Here is an 18,233-nt window from a genome sequence, read left to right as displayed (position 1 = left end):
AGTAATATTAACTACATGTACGTGCCTGAAGGGTTAGGATTAGGGTTTGGTTTAGGGCTAGTTGCATGTAATTATGCATAATTTACTGTTATTACTATGTTATTACCATATAATATGTTTTATTATGTGTTAGTACTATGTTATTACTATATAATATGTAACAAGTACACTGCTTTAAGATTTAATATTTAATTAAATGTTTATTTTTTTTAGGTAATTGAACAACAACAACAATTTATAAGTGGAAATTGTTTCTACACCAAAGTTTTATTTATTTATTTATTTAAGTGTTGCTTTATTTGGGACCTACAAAGTGTATCTGGAAGTTGAAGTTAGTCATATGTACTTCATTTTCACTAAGAAAATAATAGTCACTTAGAGGAATGGGAAAAGGTTGACCAAACATGTTAATGAAATTGGAAATTGAATATAGTGGTTTCCCTAAATTAGCCGCACAACAGACAAAGTCACTTAAGAGCAAGATATGCAAATGTGAGTTTCACTGTGTCCGATGGAAAACTGAAATCAGAGAATTTTAAAACAAACTTGAAATGGGATGAGATGGGAAGAAAGTGAAATGGTGTGTGATATCAGTGGCAAGGACAGATAGAAGGTGCCAATGAGCTCTCATTCATTTCGCTACCTGAATGTATGTGTTTGAGGAAGTTGTGAGAGAAGGGAGGTAGATTTTTGAAAGATGTTTTTTTAAAAAGGTCTCTTATATTAACAAGACTGCATTTATTTGATCAAAAATACATTCAAACTGTAATATTATGAAATATAATTTAATATCAAATTTTGAATAAATATATAGTTCTGTCATGTAACTCTAGATGGTGCAGGCTGATGGGTCTTAATGCAAGCTGAGGATAATTACAGCGTTAACTACTGCCACAAGCTGATTGGTCCATGTCACATCTGCAGCCAATGAGCTTGTTGCTCACACATTTAAATGGCTGGTTACATTCACTATAGCAGTCTGCACTTCAGAGTTCCTGTAAAACCCTCCTCCTTCCCCAGCTCCACCTGTATAGATCTGCTATGGGTCATTGATATATGATATTTGTGCAGCAGCATTATGTATGTATATATATATATATATATATATATATATATATATATATATATATATATATATATATATATATATATATATATATATATATATTCTTGCTGAGCTTTCAGCAGCCATTACTCCAGTCTTCAATATCTTGATTTTGTTTTTGGGGTCTACTAGAATAGGTTTTTTTAATTGAATGTTGAATGCTCTGTTTAGTTGAGTGCTCTGTGTGCTCTAATTGGTCGGCTGGATCAGTGTGTTGTGATTGGTCAACCCTTTTCAAAGCGTGTTTCGGAAATGTCTCGCCCCTTACCATAACAGCTAGTTTCAACACATTACATGCAACTCAACCAGGCCACGCCCCTTTATTTTGCATATCCCTTGAGTGGTAATAACTTAACCCTTAATTGCATGACTGTTTCGCCAATCATTCTTACATATTCGGGTCTTTATCGACCCGGATCTACATCTAACACGGAAGGATCTCAACCTGTCGCTATAATATAAAACTCCTCTGATATTACAGTAACAATTACAGAAGAATAAAATAAAGCATATTTGTTACCTTTTGGAGCTTGGAAGGGTTCAGTTTAAGCAGATGTTTTATGCCATCACCACTGTCCTCGTCAGAGCTCATTTCCCAGTAAATTCAGCAAATAATGGGCTAGTTTTATGTTTGAGGTCATGAATATGAGCCCATTCGTGATCTCAAACGTATTCTCAGAACTATATAATTTTCAACATTTTCAAAATCAATATTTTGAACAGCTTCATCCAGTAAGTTACAGTCATATTTGATTGCGTTCAGTACTTGCTCACTGAGCCATTTCATGTTTTTCTTATTATTTCGTTTTCTGTCTAAATGAGTCGTCACTTCAGCATTGTGTTTCAGACATTGCCACCTTGTGGAATAAAGGTGAATTACACTTATTCCATCATCTAAGATTCAATAATTGTTGTGCAGAAAAAATATACGTACACTCATTCACACCTCGGGTCGTTAGCGACCCTATACAATTTTTACAAAAAATTATTACAAAAATAGGCATTCTTTTATAATTTTATGATTTTTTTTCTTGTTAAATTCTTTATAATAAATTGATTGAGGAATACCAAGAAGGCGTAGGGTAATGAGGGTAGTGAATGATGAGGTATGCATTTAAGTGTTAAATGATGAATATCCTGACGTGTTCGTTCCTAGAAGAAAATTCAAGACTACAATCGATATAGAGAATAAGTCCCTTTAGAGTGACTTTGAAACTTTGCAGAACATTTTCAAGCTCAAACAGCAACATTTACACACTAAAGAAAGTTTAAAATGTAAAAAAAGAATAATAGGTCATCTTAAGTCTAACTACTTTTATCTTGACAACACAGCACAAAAAATGATCCTAATGGCGTATGCATACAAAACAACCAAAGACGCTAAATCTCGCACATCTACGTAAGCAACAATTAATAAGAAAATGGCATAACTTGAGTTAAGAGTGTGACAAATGTGTCCTGTGTCAACCCTTCCCATTAAAAAGCAGCTAAATGTGCTGGCAGTCAACAAGGCAGTTTGCTAAGTTTTTGAATAGAGCTTGTGTGTGCGACAGAAAAAAGAAAAGTGAGAGATAGATGGCTACCCCGGGAAAATGTGTTTGTACAAAGAGTGAGATGTCACACAGACCAAGAAAAAGTGTGTGTGGATGAGAGAGAGAGACATTTACAGAGACAGAGCGATAAGAAAGGGGAGTTTGAGGGGGAAAAAAGTCTGTGAGAGAGAAACTGAGACCGTTGCACAGAGAGAATAAGACTAGCGAGTTAAAGCGAGAGAGGGAGGGAAAACGAGTGTAGGCTACACACAGGGAGAAAAAGAGTGTGTATGTGAGGAAGATAAGCAGGAAAAGATAGAGAGAAGGAGAAAAAGTGTGTGTGTGTGTGTGTGGGCCCCGCTCTACACTGCGCTGGGGGCCAAAACACTAGAGATTGCTTTGATCTGGATTCTCAGTGTCTCGTCCAATCACAATCATGTCACCGCCTCCCCCACGGCAGCTCACTGTCTCATTCATAGTGCAGAGACGAGCCCCGGCATTCCATTATGCACTATAGACAATTTATAAGGGACCTGCACAGGAAGTTCATCCCAGTGTTTGTTTTAGGTAACACAGAGGTGTGTGGACGTCCTGGAATCTGAACATATTCAGATGAGTTTTGTCAGTGATACAGACACCAACATCATGGTGTTCAATACAGTTTCATAAGAATATGTGGCATTTTTGACAGCAAAGTAGTGTTTAGTATTGTTAATATATTATTTATTAATATTATTATATATATTTTCAGCTTTCATTTTAATTTTATAGTAATTTTGTTATGAGCTTTTGAGTATTTTTTAAAAATATTTTTGAAATATTTCTATACATCTTTAATTTTTAAGTAATTTTAGTATGTAGTATTTTTACTAATCTATTAAAAAATCTATCTTTTTATATAGCATTTGTCTATCTGTATATATAGCAATTTTATTTTGTAGTATTATGTAGTAAATATTTTACTATTTTTAGTTAATTTTTCAGTTATAATCTCTGCTTTTAACTTAGCACTAGGAAAGTGACGAGATCTCATGTCACGAGATCACGCAAGACTAAAATGTGACGAGATTTCTCATCGAGGCGAAAAGTAGTCTCGTGATGTTGCCATGACAGAGTGTTAGGATGATTAGGAAAGAATATGCCACCACTATCTTTACATTACGCCTCCACTGTCGTTTTGCTTTGTATTTAAATAAAAAATAATTTAATTCAGTTGGATAACGGTCGCCGCCGCTCCATATTTACAGAGTACGCTCGATCGCAAAAGTGAAAGTAAACACAAGCGCGCATTCAAGCGCGATTTCAATACCCCGCATTTTGAAAGCGGCTCCCTGATGAATACAAATATCTCTCAATATGAAAGATATTTTAGACTGGGCAGTGTAGTTGTAACCATCTCTCAGCTCTGTATCAAAGAAAAATTTGGTCTTATTTGCACTTTGAATATTGAGAGAGTGCGATTATGGTTGCACTTATTGTAAAGTGTTACCATAAAAATGCAGACACCTGCAGAATATTTTCTAGTCATGTATTTCGCCATTGAGCATTGCTTAAAAATAGTGTGTAAAAATCTTGTCTCGTCTTGTGAACTCAATCTCGAGTCTCGTCTTGTCTCGTGTGATACCCGTCTCGTCACACCCCTACTTACCACATTACAAAATGGATGATTTTTTTAAAAATATGTGTCCAAACAGTATGCATTAATAAGGTATTATATATATATATATATATATATATATATATATATATATATATATATATATATATATATATATATATATATATATATATATATAGATCGCCTGAGCGAGCATTACCTTTGTCTGATATAACATTCATTCTTCAGGTTGATGTCCATAATATTATATCCATTATAAAAATCAGTTTTAATGTCCGCTGAGGAAAGCGATCTTTGTTCTTTTTACAGTTAAAGGAAATTTCCATAACAGCGCTTAAAACTTCCTTTGTTTACAAAAATCCCTTTCAATTTAAAAGTCTCATTCACTCTTAAAGTTTGCCGCGATCTAATGGTGTTTTAATGTAACTTTCACTCAATCCATATTACCCACTAATAGACCCTTTCTCAATGCCAAATACAACATATTTTATATAAAATAATATTTACTGAACAACAATATTTAAATGAACAAAATAGCCATTATAAATGACAAAAGGAAATAAACACGCATGCATTTCAGTCAAATGTACAAAAGCACTGCTCTACCAATAAATACAGCCTTAACCCTTAAATGCATACCTCGGGTCTTTAGTGACCCGGGACGTCATTCACTACCCTCCTCCTCGTTCATTTTTTAAAGTTAGACAGCAACCTTCTTGGTATTCCTCAATCAATTCATTATAAAGAATATAACAAGAAAAAAATCATACAATTATAAAATAATGCCTATTTTTGTATTCCTTTTTTGTAAAAATTGTATAGGGTCACAAACGACCCGAGGTGTGTATGAGTGTATGTATATTTTTCTGCACAACAATAATTTAATCTTAGATGACTGAATACATGCAATTCACCTTTATTCCACAAGGTGGCAATGTCTGATACACAATGCTGAAGTGACGACTCATTCAGACAGAAAACAAAATAATAATAACAACATGAAAAGGCTCAGCGATTTACTGCAGAGCAAGTGCTGAACGCAATCAAATATGACTGTAACTGTTACAGGATGGATCTGGTGAAGCTGTTAGCGATCAAAATATTGATTTTAAAGATTTTGAAAATTATATAGTTCTGAGAATACGTTTGAGATCGCGAATGGGCTCATATTCATGACCTCAAACATAAAACTAGCCCATTATTTGCTGAATTTACTGGGAAATGAGCACTGATGAGGACAGTGATGATGGCATAAAACATCTGCTCAAACTGAGCCCTTTCAAGCTTCAAAAGGTAACAAATATGCTTTATTTTATTCTTCTGTAATTTTTACTCTAATATCAGAGTTGTTTTATATTATCACGACAGGTAGAGATGCTTCCGTGTAAGATATCGATCCGGGTCGATACCGACCCGAATATGTAAGAATGATTGGCGAAACAGTCATGCATTTAAGGGTTAATATTAAATTAAATTTAACATAAGCCCAATTTGATTTGCTCAGGAACAAGTAATAGATTAATAAGACCAAAGATTGCCCATTTTATGTACCTAAAATGAATTCTATCTCATGTTTAACCACTATAAGAGCCAGCGGCAAATCCCAGAAGCACTGGCTGAGATGAAGCTGTTCTCGGCAGGTACACAAGCACTGACTGGCCGCTGACGGCCTGGAGCTTGCATCTTTGAAAACGTCTAAACAAATTGTAAAATAGGTTCTATAACTGAATATGAGTCATATTTCAGGTCTAAACAACGACATTCAACAAGTGTAGTATTTGTAAAAAATAAATAAATTTAAAAAATGCGGTGGATTTGCTCTGCTGCCATGACAGTCGCTTCAAGCGGAGTGATACAAACGGTGGAAAAGTAGGAGTGCTGTTCATCAATAGAATACCGCATGGCTTTCAGCGAATCTGATTCAAGAACCAGAACTGTTAAATAAATATATCAATTAAGTATCTATTTACTCTTCCGCTTCCTCTGTAAACAAACAATCCTGTTTAAAGCCAAGATGGTATTAACAGTCTGCTATGAATTATCCAAACCTCTTACCGCTGTGTCTTTTTCTTTGGCGTCTCTATAAAAATGCAGAGTTTTCTCTCTCTGGTAAGTCACAGGGGTAGAATTTTTAATAGCACAGTAATAATAAGCATGCAGTTGGCAGAGACTTTAACTGAAGGTGAGACAGATTTGTTGATAACGGACACTGACAATGAGTGATGGGAGAGTAAATTGTCTATTCTCATTACCTTCCCAGATTGAAATACAGGTTGTGTCATATTCAGCGTAGCCATGGAAACCTGGCACCATACCAGCGCTGAGCTGATGCACTCTGAAGGGCACATACGAAAAGAAAAAAAAAAAATAGTATTGTTTTGTCTTTGAACAAATTGCATCATATTTGAATGACTAGCAGAAGTGTTTATGCATGCAAATGAGTGACTCAGCAGTGTATGTTATTCTGAAGTGTTGATTTTTAGGGTTGTGGGAAAAGGGAAAGGAAGGTGATGACTGTTATTGAATTGCTGTCTGCTTTGGTTATTTATTTTAGCATATACACAAGACTTGCTTTATTTCGGGTGTTTTGTCAGTTTTTATCAGTACAGAAGGGGCAAGACATTAAATTATTTGGACACAACAGATCTGGTTTGAAACTCTCGTGAACATCACAGCTCACAATTAGCGCTTAAAAAAAACGTGTTTATTTACAAAGTGACATCGCCACCTACTGGTCTGGCATGAATAATACAGCGTTAGTCATTTCTGCGGATCCGTGTGATTGGGGATTGTTTTGACAATGTTGTCGTCTGTATGCGGAACTTTTCAAGAAAGGCCAAGGAAAAATACCCTATTTATTTATTTACTTATCTTATTGTACTTTTTTTTTTTTTTCTTTGCAAGCTTTATTTGTCTTGGATATCCTTTAACAACCATACTGTATCTCAAAAAGTGCATTGTTTCAATTTTATTATGTTATTATTCTAGGTACATTTAAAACTAATCAATCAAAAAAGTTGGTGCTGGTATTTTGTAAAGTGTGCAAGGTGATAACATTATTCAGGTTCAAGGTCAGGAACCACTGGGGCTGAATTCACAAAAAACGTTTTTCAAAATTTTGGGGGGATTTCGTAAAATTTTAGGTGCAATTCTTAAAATTATTAGAAGTTCTCCAATTTGTTAAGAACAACTCATTTTTCTTCTTAAATATAAAATAACATGATTTGACATTGTCTGGCTGTATAGTCTAGTTGCTTTGACTATTACAACATTTTCAGTCTTTCAGCTTTGGTATATATTATCAACATTTTATTCATTTTTTAAATAACTTTAAATATATAACTTATAGTATTTTTTATCTTCAAAGCCTTCAATTATGCACAATTTGTAATACTATAGTGGTAATGCGCAGTGAAATTTACGACAAATATAAGGCTGTTAATGTTTTTAAGAACTTTTTTTAAGATATGTAGTTATTTAGAGTACAAACTTTAAATATATTTAAATATAAATATATTTCTTCGAACTTCATAAATTTCATAAAATTTCAATGTTAAATCTTCTTATTGTAACAATCCAGTAAATTAACTATACTTCTCACCTTTTGAGACAACAGCGAGGTTATTCTACAGCTATACTTCACTTTTTATGAGTATGCGAGGCTCAGCGTACATCGCGCGTGATGCGAATTTCATCATCAGAAGAGTACCTGCGTACTGTATGTGCACCGCCGGATTTTTGTAACCGTGTATACTTGGTACGCGCAGGTCATATATGCGCATTTAATTGTTTTTGCAGTAATTTGTTTATCCACAAGGTGGCAACCATGCCCAGGGGGTGTCGATTCACAAGGCAGTTAAAGAAAAACTGCATAAACAGAACAGACCGGAACGCATGCAAGCTACAGCGACAATGGAGGCCTACATAGACGAGATTGTGCAAAGAGAGTAGAAAGTAAATTGTTAGAAAGTACCCTCATTCTTAAAACTCTAGCATGAAAGAATACAAATATATTTATATGTGTTGTACCTCGTGGCGAGAGATTGCACAAAACTGCGCATGCGTCGAACACCTGTGTATGCGTACGAGTCAAGTCCTTGTTCGACTGTGTTCAACTACAAAAAATAAATAAATAAATAAATAAATAAAATAAATATATATATATATATTAGGGCTGTCAAACGATTAATCACGATTAATCGCATACAAAATAAAAGTTTGAGTTTGCCTAATATATGTGGGTGTACTGTGTGTAATTATTATGTATATATAAATATAAACACATCCATGTATATATTTGTGAAATATTTACAAGTATATGTATTTATTTATATTTTTATATAATTTATATTTTATATTAATACATTTTTTGTACATAAATAACATATTTCTCTTAAATATATACATTAATTTGTGTGTATTTATATATACATATTATTTACACACATTACTCACACATATATTATGCAAAGTCAAACTTTTATTTTGTATGCGATTAATCGCGATTAATCGTTTGACAGCCCTAATATATATATATATATATATATATATATATATATATATATATATATATATATATATAGGGCTTAACTTTACTAAGTTATTTACAGACCTTAGAATTTCATAAATGTTCTTAGAATTTTGTAAAATTTCATAAAATTAAGTATTTCAAATGTTTAATCAATACTAACTAAAACAACACAGTAAATTCATTATACTTCTCATCTTTTGAGACAAATATGAAGCTATTCTAATGTACTTTGAAGTTATTTACTGTACATTTAGTTTTTTAAGAGCGTTTTTCTTTCAAGAATTTGAATATAATATAAAATAAATAACAAGGAAATGCTAGTTATCACATCTGTTTAGTCACGCCAGATGAAAAAAATATTTTCCATAATGTTTCATAAATAACAATTCTTAGGATAAATAAGTTTATAAAATTTCTTAGGATTTTGTCAAATTGTGTAAAATAGCTAGTATTCAAATGTTTAACCAATGCTTATTGAAACAACCCAGTAAATTCATTATACTTTTTATGTATCAGTTTAAATTGTTTTTATTTGTTTGAAAATAAGAAGGAAATGCTAGTTATCACATCTTTTTAATCACGAATGATGGAAGAATATGGCCAGAACTAACTTTCTTTTAGTCAGTGCGGCTGGATTGGGGACCAGCACTGTGTGGAAAAGGGGCATCCTGGGTAATTACTTCATTTTGTCCATGAATCCAAAGCTTACCCAGACTGGACTTCCTCTTCTGTCTGAAGTCATGTTTATAGGAGGATTCCTTGATATTGTTGGAAATCCCTTGCAGTTTTTGGTCTAATTTCCAGCCAGCCCGTCTGACCTAGGCGTGACCCGGAAGCAGGTTGGCAGCCGCCCAGACTCAAGCTACGACTGCATCAGCCCGAGATCCATGGTCGTGTTCAGCAGCCGAAGCTGTTTACAAAAGCTCGACTTCTTTGCATCTAATCACAATGCCTATTCCCATATGTTTGCTAGTTACTCCTGCCTCCCCTCTGACTGCTACTTGAAGCAGCTCTACCTCGCTGCCAGGAGTCGCTGTATTTTTAGGTTGTTGTGAAGTTTCTTTGCCTGCATAGGCAATGAGATGCTCGCCTTTGGGGAACGTCGGGTTTGAAGATGATGTCCTTTGGATTTGATTAATTCAGTATCACGGGAGAGCGAGCGAGAGAGCTGTCCCCGACTGAAAATAGAAGCCCTGTAAACGACTATATCGTTCATGTTTTCGCTCCCCTCCCCTCGCTTTTGTCTTGTTCCGGCTTATCTGTGAATTACGACAGGAGGGGAATTAAATAAATAACGGGCCGAGAGCGAACAGTGGCGTCTGGAGTCACGTGCGCGCGTGTTTACACTCTCGCGCCCGTTTGTTGTGCCTCTCCGTGTTTGTGTGCATATGAAAATGATACTCTCCCCTTAGATCAGGCCTGTCGCCGCCTCCTCAAGCGCTCTTCTCACATTTTTCTCTCCCTCGTGCTCTTCCTGCGCCCGCTTCCTCCCCTCCTTCGCCGTGTTTGTCGTTGGCACACCTCTCTGATGTCTTCCATCAGACGTGATTAACGTGATTCAGCTCTATTCGTGAGATCTCTCCGTCACCATTTTGTGCTCAGTTTTACACATCATGTTGACGCTCTAGAAACATGGCAAGCGAAGTGTACTTCTAAAAATTTTCTAGTTATACATGACGTCATTGAGTCCTCTCTTGGTCTTGTTTCTACTAGGCGATTTGTACTAATGGCCTGGTCTCCAATTGGGGTTTTCAGGGTATATTGTGGTTGCAGCATTTTTCAACTAGGGCAATGGGCCTAAATCATACACCGATCGGGCATAACATTATGTCCACTGACAGGTGAAATGAATAACACATTATTATCTCTTCATCATGGCACCTGTTAGTGGGTGGGATACATTAGGCAGCAAGTGAACATTTTGTCCTCAAAGTTGATGTGTTAGGAGCAGGAAAAATGGGCAAGCGTAAGAATTTGAGCGAGTTTGACAAGGGGCAAATTGTGATGGCTAGACGACTGGGTCAGAGCATCTCCAAAACTGCAGCTCTTGTGGGGTGTTCCTGGTCTGCAGTGGTCAGTATCTATCAAAAGTGGTCCAAGGAAGAAACAGTGGTGATCCGGCGACAGGATCATGGGCGGCTCATTGATGCACGTGTGGTCCGATTCAACAGACAAGCTACTGTAGCTCAAATTGCTCAAGAAGTTAATACTGGTTTTGATAGACAGGTGTCCGAATACACAGTGCATCACAGTTTGTTGTGTATGGGGCTGCATAGCCGCAGACCAGTCAGGGTGCCCATGCTGACCCCCGTCCACCGCCGGAAGTGCCAACAGTGGGCACGTGAGTATCAGAACTGGACCACGGAGCAATGGTAGAAGGTGGCCTGGTCTGATGAATCACGTTTTCTTTTACATCACGTGGATGGCCAGGTGCGTGTGCGTCGCTTACCTAGGGAACACACGGCACCAGGATGCACTATGGGAAAAAGGCAAGCCGGCGAAGGCAGTGTGATGCTTTGGGCAATGTTCTGCTGGGAAACCTTGGGTCCTGCCATCCATGTGGATGTTACTGTGACACGTACCACCTACCCAAGCATTGTTGCAGACCATGTACACCCTTTCATGGAAATGGTATTCCCTGGTGGCTGTGGCCTCTTTCAGCAGGATAATGTGCTCTGCCACAAAGCAAAAATGGTTCAGGAATGGTTTGAGGTGCACAACATGGAGTTTGAGGTGTTGACTTGGCCTCCAAATTCCCCATATCTCAATCCAATCGAGCATCTGTGGGATGTGCTGAACAAACAATTCCAATCCATGGAGGCTCCACCTCGCAACTTACAGGACTTAAAGGTTCTTCTGCTAACATCTTGGTGCAGATACCACAGCACACCTTCAGGGGTCTGGAGGAGTCCATGCCTCGATGGGTCAGGGCTGTTCTGGCAGCAAAAGGAGGACGAACACAATATTAGGAAGGTGGTCATAATGTTATGCTTGATTGGTGTATTTTGATGTTTTTAACCAATTATTCAATGCATATCTTAATATTTATGGCACTTAAACTATTATTTCAACCAGTCATTATTATAAAGTTCACTAAATACACAGATTTCACTTTATTTTGATGGTCCCTTTTGAACATTCTGTTGACTATAATTGACTTTGCAACTACATGTCAACTAACTCTCATTAGAGTATTAGTAGACTGTCTGCTTAATATCTGCTAACTCTTTATTGTGATGGTCCCCCAACAGACATTCTACTGACTGTAAGTATCTTTGCAAGTACATATCAACTTATTATAACCCAACCAGTCTACTGATACTCTACTAACACTCTAATGAGAGTTAGTAGACATGTAGGTGCAATGTTACATATACTGTAGTCAACAGAATGTATTAAAAAGACCATTGAAATAAAGTGAAACCAACACGCACAGTGTTTTGTTCATTTTTTAAATTGAATTTTCATTTGAATGTATCACGAATGCATAGTAATAAACAGAATTGACCTGTATAGGCTTAATAAACCATTTTAAGGAATGAAAAATGCCACACGGATGCAGTCAAATTCAGTTAAACAGGCAGATTGTGAAACTAGTCCAAAACATTGTGCTTGGAAACATTGACCAAAAAAAAATTGTCCAAGGTCGACATTTGTTTGTAGTGGATTTTCGTTGGTGTTTTTTGCAATTCAGCGTGACCAATTGAGCCAATAATAAATGCCTTTTATTCTGAGCATTTCTTCTGTTTTTTTTTTTTTTTGATGGAAGATTGGCAGTCATTGTTGAATGACTATGTCAGTGAAGCCCTTAAAATTCTGCTTTGTTAATGTCTTCGTCGAGGTTAATGACATGAACAATGCTTACAGAAAGCCCTCAGAAAGATGAAAGGAACATAAAACAAAAGCTAATTTTTTGCAACTTTGATATGCGCCTTTGATACAATGCTAATGAGATCACATGCAGTGTCTTCTGCTAAAATCTATTCTCATCCGTTAATTATGCCGCACAGATATTCTGCAATTAGACACGCAAAATATTCCACGCACTCGGGTGACGGGAACGACTTCTTAAATGCTGACACTGGAATTGGGAAGTTCACCTCGCTGATAGCGGCTAGTCGTCTGACAGTGATAGCCAATAGCGTTAGCCACAATAGCAGCATTAGCGGTCTGAGGGGGCTAATTGCGTGAGGGTAAGAGCGGTGTGCAACTAATGAAGAATCCTCAGCTTTTGAACACGCCGTTCAACCTCCTTCAGCTCTAATTAATGACTCATTGGAGGAAGGACTGCCGGAGCCTTTTCGCACCTATTATCCAGCACTTTAATGGCGCCGTCCTCTGCATACTGAGGAAGTGTTTAAACATGCTGGATAATGTAAAGCCCTCTCTTTCTCCTGAAGATCTTCCCGCGACGTGTGTTTTTCTAATGAATTAAAGATGGCTTCCCTCCTCTCTTTCTCAGCTGGGGTAAACACCACAGCCGCATAATTTGCATGCAGATTTATACAAATGAGAGTCATGCTTAATGCAGGCTTCAGATAATGGGCCAGAAAGTGAGAGACACTTAAAGCCAGAGGATCTGGATTTGTAGATAGAAGCCTGAAGTGGCAGTGTATCATACGCCACTTCTAACTCTCTTTTTTTTGTGTGTGTGTGTGTGCTTTATCAGTTGAATTGTATCATTTGTTGCACCCCTGTCTGAGATGCTTATTTTTCGCATTGCCAATATACCAGTGTTAACTTAATTCATTAAAGACACTACTAACTACATTTTGTTAGTAGTGACAGTTTCATAATAATTTTTCAACAAGTAGCTATAGATTACATTAATTACATTTTCGATACCACAGGTAAAACCGCCATATATTCTGCCAGATAATTTGTTATAATCTCATAATGTTTGATAGTTTGGGTAATTTTGTTGCAACACAGTACAGAAAGGCCTTATTTCAAAATTTTGAATTACATTTACAAAAAGAAAAAAGACAAAACAGTCAATAATAAGAACAAATGATAGCACAAATAAATATCAATAGAATAAAGAGACAAATTAAATAAACATGGCTTCAAGTTTAACCGTAGTATTCAGGTAAGAAATACTATAGAAATCTAAAGTAGAATAACACTGGATAGTTTTCATTGTAAAAATTAAATGCAGATTATTGCTTACTGTTAAAGATACAAAAGTTATTCAGTCAAGAGCAGAGAGTGATTTTGTCTTATGTTCTTTGAATAACATGACAGACAGCAGCAGGTTTATTAGGCTGCTGTCACTTTAAGAGCTTATTCACAGATCCAATATACTGTTACACAGCAAGCGTTTTCTCTCAAATATTTGCGTTCAAAAACTGACTGTTTACCTGAATATTTGGCAAGACGGGCATTTGACATAACTTTATATGTATTTGACCACTTAAGCGCAATAAGACATGGAAAAGAGCTCAATTTGGTACTCGACTCTCTGTTTGAGAGGTGGCTTTATGAGAGCGCCACTTATAGATCAGTGGTGTGCGTTCTTTTGGTCTGAGGGTGAAACCTGTTGCACTAATATTGTCGCACATCTCGCTGTCGGAGAGAAGAGAGTGAGAACGCGCAGCTGGTATTGGTGTATTGATACTGCAGAAAAGGAGTATTGGAACCATTTCAGATATTTCAGTATATCTTTGACAACACTACGTGACAGTTAACGTATATTAACTGCTTAAAAAGAATAGCTGGTTCATTGACAAATAAGTGTGAAAAAAAAATAAAATGGAGATATAATTCGTTTTAAAGTTTTATTAAGTGTTTTTTATTATCAATTAACACTGCTTTTGTCATTTTTTACAAGATGGACAAAATTTGTCACCAAAAAGTCACCATTCGGTTTTGCCAAATTACACTTTTGGTTATACCGAATGATGATATTTTCAAACAATGCTAACAGACTGATATCTAGCTAGCTAGCTAGCTAGCAAAATGACAATCAAATATTTTGTATTTAGTACAGGTTTTTAAAATATTACAACATTTTCCATGTTTTATAGCGGTTGTACCGAATGACCTGATGTTTTGGGACATACATATGAGCAAGTGAAAACATTATTTTTTTAAATAGTTAAGAGAGAGTTAATTACTTTGCTTCACAACCATGTGGTCCTTTGCAGGTGTCTGAATGATGTCACATCCTGTCACATGATATTGACAATCCAAAATGGTCCCTTTATATCGGTTACTCCGAATGACATCAATGAAATTCATTTTTCCGGACATTCATTCTCATAACAAAGCAACAACTTCTACGCATAATTTTAATACCATTTTGCATTGTGCTGATATATGATGTTATAAAATCATGCCAGAATAAAAATATATACATTTATTACATTTTAAGATGTTGTAATCACAAATGAAATGGCTGTATTGGCCTTTAGACAGTTAAACCAAATGACCTTTAAAATACCTTTATATGTAGCAAAATATAATTAAAACCTTTTGGATTCAATAAAAGAGATCTAGTTGTAGTACCTTACATACTTTGGATATCATATCTTTGTTTTTTATTATTATAAAGGCCTTTGAAAAAATAAAAAAAAAAGACCCGTCACATCACTGACCAAGCTAAATATTAGTTAATCACAGCTGTTTATGTTTATATCCTTTATTATTATTTAGTGCAATCTCTCCTCTTAATGTTGGTCACCCATTTTGAGAATTTATATTAAGATATTGCCCTCCTATATAACTTTAGTGTACCTTATTTGTGGTTGAAGTACTTTAAAATAATTAGTTTGTAACCTGGTTTGTAGCTTGCTTTCTAGTTACAAGGTTAGCACTTAATACTGCAATGCACACTATCTGCCATGAATCCTGCAGACTATAGGCCCATGTAACTGGGATATTTCTGACCTGACGCAGACCTTCCGGGTCGATAGTTGTGCTCTGAGAGGGAGCAAATCAGATCCGAGAGCAAGAGACCAGCAGACCCTTCTGACAAAAAACACTGTTGATGTGAAAATGGCTCAATTAGAGGAGGCTTAAATTGTAAGGGCCCACATTGGGCTCCCCGGGGCCTGCCGGTGATTCGGTCACAACCACTACAGTCAATAGTGCAAGTGTGCATTAAGAACGTATGGCTGATGGGCACTCAGCAAGGGCCAGAGGGATGTGGCAAGAACCGCTCTCCTGGTGGACAGTTAAACAAAGAATCTCAGATGCAATTACCCATGTTGTTTTCCTGGAGTGAGGAACAAAACCCAACACGGTCTCCCTACCTGTTTCTCCTGCAGGCTAATAACAGGGTTTACGGCTTGCATTTGCAGTTTTACCTTGCGAGACTGCGTCAGCATCAAAACATTCTGACCAGTACTCTGAGATCAAAGCGTCCACTCTTAAATCAGATGGTCGGACTTGACAGATAGCAAAGATAAGGGTCATTCTGACTGCGTCAGAGAAAAAGCTCTCACCGTAGGTATAAATGCACGTGGACAGCAGGATCACAGTGGTAGTTTGGCAGCCGATAGCTCAACACTTGCGTCTCTGACAATTACAGTTCCCTCTGACAGGGCGCACCGGTACGGTCTCGGTGTTAAGAGACTTTGTCAAATTTGCGGCCCATCAAACACGAGGGCTGGACGGCTGCAGTCAGTCATCCCCCATTAACGCCGGCCCCTATTAGCTTTCCTGCGTAGCCACGAACGATATAAGTGGCGGAGATGCAGTCATTTATATAAACAGTGTCATGGTGCGAAGGACACGTCTGGCCTTGGTCGCACCGTACCGTCTCAGCGCGCCTCATCAGGCCCTGTGATCAGCCGTAGATGCATAATACATCAGACAGGCCATGAGCGTAGGAAGAGACATTCATCACTGTCCACCTTTCAAATTAGATCTCCCAGACAAGGCAATCAGTCATAGGCATCAGTATTCAGAGCTGGGTGAAGCTCATACCGAGATGTGCTCAGCTGGACTCTGGCTCCCTAGGGTGCCTTCCAATCCCCTAGACACTCCAACACGCTCCCCTAACAACTGTTTCTAGTGTTTAACCATACATACGACTGAGTCCGCTCTCCCAGCGGAGGTCCAGCGTCCCTCTTCCCGAGCGCTCTGCCGAAATAGTCTCGGGAGTGTCTGTGCTGTCAGTCTAACAACAGGGAAGCGTCCTGGATAAAGGCGGACAGATCTTTCTCCATTCCGCACCTCGCTGTTTTCCATTTCGTTTGTCGTTAGCACGTAAAAGAGAGTAATTCGTGTCCGTGTGAGACTGAAGTATAAAACATGGAATCATCCATTACAGCTAAAAGCCCTGACGGAGGGAAACGCAGTACCTAGGCCTTATAGATGGTGGCATTTGGAGATTGAACCGGCTTTACTAGATTAGGCTGAAGTCTCCAGAAGGGCTTTTGTTTTTTCGCAACTAATGCCGCTTGTCATGCCAAACACACACGGCGTAGCTCTATCGGTGAGCTTGTGTTGACAAATTAATCACACTGTTTACCAGAGAGAAGAGAAGTCCTTTGTTGTGACAAGCTATGTTGTCTTATTTGCAGTGTTATTATTTTTAGTCTGACATGAGCACGGATGACCTAACAATTTATTTAGCTTGGTATCACTGTATGGGAATCAAACTATGAGAAACCTGATGTAACTCTTTATCTCTCTCTCTCTCTTTTTCTGTCCCTGTTTCTCCTGCTTCCATCCCTTGATCATCCGACTCCAGGTAAGGGAATTTATTTTCTAGTCTTGTGCTCCATCCTAAATGCTTATCTGCTAGCACATGCCCTGATAGACCATATCAATATAAAAAGACTCTTGGCACCAAGGAAAACTGGTGTAAAGATATGTATACAAGCCTGAGTGAACCAAAGATGAACTCAAGGATGCATCACCTCAGGGTTCAAGGGGTTTCATTCATTGTGCATGTCTTTTTATAGACCTAATTGATTTTGACGTCTCTGAGCACCTGCAGTGTGATATAATCACTTTTCTTTTTAAATGGTGATCTATATGCTCTATGTTGTCAAATGTTATGGTTTGATTCAGGTATTTTCACATCTTAGAATGTTGAATTGAAACATGTGTACTAAAATATAATTCCTGTTCCAAAACTGAGTGCGATACCTAAATAAGAAGCTAATTTTTTAAAGTGTTAGTTCACCCAAAAATGAAAATTCTGTCATTTATTACTTACCTTCGTGCCGTTCCACACCCGTAAGACCTTTGTTCATCTTCAGAACACAAATTAAGATATTTTAGTTGAAATCCGATGGCTCCGTTAGGCCTTCATAGGGAGCAATGACAGTTCCTCTCTCAAGATCCAAAAAGGTACTAAAAACATATTCAAATGGGTTCATGTGAATACAGTGGTTCAATATTAATGTTATAAAGCGACGAGAATATTTTTGGTGCGCCAAAAAAACAAAATAACGACTTATTTAGTGATGGCCGATTTCAAAACAATGCTTCAGG

General features: G+C 37.1%; 1 protein-coding gene across 1 annotated transcript in view; it reads left to right on the top strand.

Annotated features, from left to right (window-relative positions):
• The window catches only part of roraa (RAR-related orphan receptor A, paralog a), a 383,427-nt gene that overhangs the window by 96,624 nt on the left and 268,570 nt on the right, over positions 1-18,233 (top strand). The window lies entirely within an intron of this gene.

The sequence above is a fragment of the Chanodichthys erythropterus genome, chromosome 24, assembly GCF_024489055.1.
Source record: "Chanodichthys erythropterus isolate Z2021 chromosome 24, ASM2448905v1, whole genome shotgun sequence".
Taxonomy (NCBI): domain Eukaryota; kingdom Metazoa; phylum Chordata; class Actinopteri; order Cypriniformes; family Xenocyprididae; genus Chanodichthys; species Chanodichthys erythropterus.
This window is presented reverse-complemented; position numbering and strand designations above follow the sequence as displayed.